This window comes from Perca flavescens, chromosome 18 (genome assembly GCF_004354835.1).
Source record: "Perca flavescens isolate YP-PL-M2 chromosome 18, PFLA_1.0, whole genome shotgun sequence".
In the NCBI taxonomy this organism is placed as follows: domain Eukaryota; kingdom Metazoa; phylum Chordata; class Actinopteri; order Perciformes; family Percidae; genus Perca; species Perca flavescens.
In genome coordinates, this window is record NC_041348.1 from 3721446 (window position 1) to 3727445 (window position 6000).

Below are 6000 nucleotides of genomic sequence, written 5' to 3' on the forward strand. Positions count from 1 at the left end.
TTATCAGAGACAGCTTTGTGCAGGTTTCCCCTTTATCGGTTCCCTCCACGCGGATCACCGTATCTGGTGTTCCTCCGTTCATACCCGACGAGTTGTTGGGAAATGAACTTCAGAGGTTTGGAAAGTTTGCAAGTGGATTTAAAACGGTGACTTTAGGATGCAAGGATCCCAAACTGCGCCATGTGCAGTCATTGAGGCGGCAGGTGTTCATGTTCCTGGACTCGCCCACACAGACGCTGGAGGTGTCCTTCAGAGTGAAGCATGGTCACGGCTCTTATATGGTGTATGCAAGCTCTGGACAGTTGAAATGTTTTGAGTGTGGGGATGTGGGACACAAGCGTTTTGCATGTCCACACAGACAGCAGGCGCTGACTGCTGGCGAGGCTGCGGCGCCTGAAACCCCGTCCGCGGATGAGGCTTGCGGCCCGGGGGCGGATGATGTTGCGCCCGGTGACGGGTCCGATGTAGCTGGATTAGCTGATGCTGGGGGCGTGGCGGCAGATCGCGGCGTTGCAGATGCAGCCGGCGGTGAAGTTAAGGAAGGTAATGTGGAGAAGCAGAGCCAGTCTGAGCAGCAGCAGGTTCCCCCCCAAGTAGAGAGTCATTCGGAGTGTGTAGGTGCTACAGCGCAGTCACAGTCAGGGATTACTGGGGAAGTAGCTTCCACAAGTCTCACCAGAGATCACACTGGGATCACCTCAAGCATCACCAGAGATCACACTGGGATCCCCTCTGGTGAACAGGGTGGAGGCCTGTTCAGTAGTCAGGCATCATGTGCTAGTGATGACATGGAGTTTGATTCAGAGTCTGATACTGTGTCTATTGGAGAAATTAATCTGAGCACAGATCTGTATTCATTGGAGGAAATTGATCGTTTTTTGAATGAAACTTTTAAAAGATCTGTGAAAGTAACCGATTATTTCAAAGACACAGAAAAGTTTATCAAGTCTGTTGCTGTACTGAAAAGACTTGTTGGTTTTGACCTGCTGGATAAAAAGAAACGCTATCGCCTCAAAAAGCACATTACAACTTTAAGAAAGGAAAAAGGACGTAGAACCTCAAAAAGAATAAGAACTTCCAATGATCATGACACTTAATTTTTTTTCCTCTTTATATTGTTCTCTGCTTGTCTCAACTTGTCTGTTTCTTTTTTCTGACTTTTCTATGAGGAGCCTAAAAATAGGATCTCTTAATATCAATGGTGGGAGAGACAGGCAGAAGAGGGCTTTAATTTCTGAGGTTTCTAGTCAGAAAAGGATTGATGTGCTGTTTTTGCAGGAAACACATTCTGATCCAGCAGTAGAGACAGATTGGGGTTTATGGTGGGAGGGTCCCTATGCTCTTAGCCATGGCACTAATGTTAGTGCAGGAGTTGCTGTCCTGTTTAAGGCAGCAGCGAATGCAACCATCATATCCTCCACCGAAGTGGTAAAGGGACGCCTGCTGGTTGTCAGGGCAGAGATAGAGGTTTCTGGGTTTTGGTTTGTTAATGTATACGCCCCTAATCAGGGAGCAGAAAGAGTGATATTTTTCTCTCAGTTAAGAATTGAATTAAATAAGTACCATCAGGATCAGCTTATTGTTGGTGGCGATTTTAACTGTACTCCTGACTTCACTGTGGACAGGATAGGCGAGGAACCTCACCCACATTCAGCCCAGAGTTTGAATAGCACCATTAACCAGCTGGATTTGGTAGATACATGGAGGGTGAAACATCCACAATCCCGACAGTACACTTGGGTGAGGGTGATTAATAATAGGGTGAGTGCAGCCAGACTTGACAGGATTTATATTTCACTAAACCTTAGCTCTAGACTGGTCCACAGTAGAATAACCCCTGTTGGCTTCACGGATCATCACTTTGTTTTTATAGATTTGATTGTCTCGCCAGGTGAGAGGGTAAAGTCCTACTGGCATTTTAATAACAAACCTTTACAAGACAGCAAGTTCTGTGAAACTTTCGAGCATTTTTGGAAGTGCTGGAAAAATAAAAAAGCAGATTTTAAGTCTTTGACGCAGTGGTGGGGGACGTTGGCAAGGCCCAAGTTCGGGTTTTTGTCAACAATACACCTCCCATTCCACTGCTAAGATTAATGCAGAGGTCATGAAACTTGAAGCCAGCATCAGCAGTATTGAGGAGGTTTTAAATAGGGACTCTGACCCTTCTTTAGGGCAGGTGTTAAAAAAGAAAAAACTGGAATTGAGCTCTTTTCTGAATGAGAGAGTGAAGGGAGCCCTTATCAGGTGTCGTTTCCTCCAGTTAAAGGACATGGATGCCCCAAGCTCCTTCTTTTTTAATCTGGAGAGATCTGTGGCTCAGAGGAAGCAAATGACATGCCTTCAGCTTCCAGGAGGTAGAGTAACCACCAGTCCTGGGGAGATGAGGAGCCATGCGATGGTGTTCTATGCTGACCTCTTTGGGGCCCAACAGTGCAGCATGCAGAGTCGTGAGGAGCTGCTGGAGGGCCTTCCTCAGCTCAGTCTGGACGAGAAAGCTGCTTTGGACTGCGAGCTAACTCTGGAGGAGCTGAAAACTGCAGTCAACCAGATGGCTACAGGAAAGGCACCGGGGATAGATGGTCTCTCCACAGATTTTTATAAACAGTTCTGGAATACAATTGGACCAGACCTTCACGAGGTTTTAATGGAGGGGATTACAACAGGTTTTCTTCCTGTTTCTTGTCAGCGAGCAGTGTTGTCATTGCTGCCCAAAAAAGGTGAATCTGGCGTTACTTAAGAACTGGCGCCCAGTTTCCCTCCTCTGTACGGATTATAAGGTACTTTCCAGAGCATTATCAAACCGGTTGAAGGTTGTCCTGGAACTAATTGTACACTCGGACCAAACCTATTGTGTTCCAGATAGATCGATTATGGACAATATTTTCTGTGTTCGGGACATTCTCGATGTGTGTAAACTATATAATCTAGATGTTGGTATTGTCTCGTTGGACCAGGAAAAAGCTTTCGATAAGGTGGATCACTCTTATTTGTTTTCTGCACTTAAAGCATTTGGTTTTGGTGATGGGTTTCTGTCTTGGGTTGGTTTGTTGTACAATGGTGCACAGTGTTTGGTGAAGACGGGGGCTGGGCTGAGTCGGCCCGTTCCTGTGCAGAGGGGGATAAGACAGGGTTGCCCTATTTCGGGACAGCTATATACTTTAGCAATCGAACCTCTACTGTGCAGGATGAGGGCTCGACTTAGTGGTGTTCTCCTGCATGGGTCCTTGAGCGTTGAGTGTCCTCTTGTTGTTTCAGCCTATGCAGATGATGTCAATATTTTTGTCTGCAGCCAGACAGATGTTCAGTGTTTACAGGATGCTTTATCCCTGTATGAGAGGGCCACATCTGCACGGGTGAACTGGGCTAAGAGTGAGGCCTTGTTAGTAGGGCAATGGAGAGGAAAAGCCGTGCCCAGTCTGCCAGGGGGACTTGAGTGGGGGAAGGAAGGGTTGAACGTTTTGGGAGTGTTTTTGGGATCTGAGGGTTTTGTTAAAAAGAACTGGGAGGGAGTGAAGGAGAAGGTGTGCGCTCGGTTGTCTAGATGGACATGGTTGCTACCCCAGCTGTCGAATAGGGGAAGAGTTCTGGTTGCCAACAACTTGGTTGCCTCGACCCTTTGGCATAAGCTTATTGCCATCGTGCCACCAAGAGGCCTGATGGAGGACGTTCAGAGAACTATCGTGGATTTCTTCTGGTCGGGGCGACACTGGGTTCGGGCAGCAGTTTTATATTTGCCTGTAGCTGAAGGGGGGCAGGGGCTGGTGGATATTCAATCAAAAATTGCCTCCTTTAGACTCCAGACTGCTCAAAAACTATTGTATAAGTGTGGCCCCAGCTGGCTGGACACAGCCCGACTGCTGCTGAGGAGAGCTGGGCGTCTGGGATACGATAAACAGCTTTTCCTCTTAAGAACCGAGGAGATGGACCTTAATGGGTTGACATCGTTCTACAACTCTGTGCTGCAGGCGTGGCAGGTACTCCAATATTCTCGGGATGTAAAAGAAACTCCAGGAATGTGGCTTTTTGAAGAACCCTTGTTTTTCAACAACTTCCTGAGGACTCGAACATTGCAGTCAGCCAGCCTGAGGGCCAGTCTCAGAGAGGCTGGGTGTACTAAATTGGGTCACCTGATGAAGATGACGGCAATCTCTGTTGATGTGCTGAGAGTGAGGAGCAACATCACCTCCAGTAGGTTGATCGACAGGGTGGTGAAAGAAGTTTGTGCTGCCCTGGGATCACCTCAGCAAACTCTGGTAGAGAATCGGTCGCTGTGTGAGCAGTGGAGTGACGGATGGGAGTACAGTTTCCCCTCTCTGACCATTACCCCATCTGTGGGGGGATGGCAGGAGGAGGCGGGTCAGCTACTGTCTTTCTCAACCCCTCAATTGGGCAAGTTTCAAGATGCGGGGAAGAAAGAGTTATATTATACCTGCATAAAGGTCCTGAACATACGGTTTTTGGCTGAGCTGAAGGAGTCGAGGTGGACTGAGTTTTTGGTCCGGAGGTTTCCCGAAAGGCAGTTGCCGTTCCTGTACAAGCTGCCCGTTGAAAAGCGGGCAGCCGACCTCCAATGGAGGATTGTGCATGGGGCTATAGCTACGAACAGATACAGAGCGCACATCGATCCTGAGCTGGGGGAGGGATGTATGTTTTGTCACGAGGTGGAAACTTTAGCACATTTGTTTGTCCAATGTCCTCGGTTGGCAGATCTGTTGGGTGTTCTTAAAAGGTGGGTGCAGGGTTTTGGAGAGGTTTTTTCTTTGGACTTGTTCATTTTTGGTCCCAAATACACAAAGCACAAAAGGACAGTTCACATTTTACTGAATTTTTTGTTTGCAATGGCAAAACTGGCCATCTGGCTTACACGCAGGAACCGGACTCAGGGAGTTGGAAGTGTGGAGCCAGTACCAGTGCTGGAAGGTCTGGTCCAGGCCCGGTTGAGGGTGGAACACGCTTACTACAAAATGATGGACAATTTGCTGTTTTTTAGTGGTTTGTGGGCTGTGAGGGGAGTGTTATGCTCTGTTGGGGAGGAGGGAGAGTTGGTGGTTAATTTTTGATTGGAAAAAAAGCACAAAGTTTGTATTGATAGTATTTGGTTTTTAATGTTTGTTTAGTTTTTTTGGTTTCTTTTTCTTTGTTTGTGTCTGTTGATTTTCTGTGACTGTAAATCTTATCTGGAAATGGTCCAATAAAGGGACTTTAAAAACCAAAAAAAAAAACTCTTCCCTTCTCTTCTCATCTCTTCTCTTCTTCTCTTCTCTTCTCTTCTCTTCTCTTCTCTTCTCTTCTCTTCTTTTCTCTTCTCTTCTCTTCTCTTCTCTCCTCTCCTACCCCCGCTCCCCTCTCCTTTCCTCTCACCAGCCATCACTGACGGTAAACGCCCCTTGTGACCATGCTTGTGACATTAGGCATCACACACATCCTGGAAATGAGATCACCAGGGAGAGCGAAAAAGGTAGAGAGAGAGAGAGAGAGAGAGAGAGAGGGAAAAAATAAGGGAGAGCGAGTGAGAAAAGGGGGTGAGGAAGAGAAGGAGGAGGAAATAAGATCAAACAGATTATTTCAGGGATTCTGGGAGAACAAAGATAAGAGGGAGGACCAGCGCAGAGAAATAATAAGGGAAGACCAAGGGAAACAGGGCGGGGCATACCGGGAGCACCCATGGGAGAGGTTGGGAGGAGACGGTTGGTAAAATAAAATGCTCTTGGGATTGAGAATGAAGAATCACACATTTTACAGAACATGAATGCAGCTGAATGGTGAGATAAGGAAGAGAAATGAACAAATCAGCTCCCCTCTGCCTAGAAGGAATGCATGTGAAATCTCTGCTGACCCAAACAACCGAGGAAAGAATAGATTTAGATACATAGATGTGAATAAAAAAAGAAACAAATGCAGATTAGCTGCAGCCCTGGTTAGATTGTCTTCCTTGTAATCAAATTTAAAGATTTGACATGCAGCAAAGGGCCGCCGCGGGTCAGAATCGAACCCGGACCA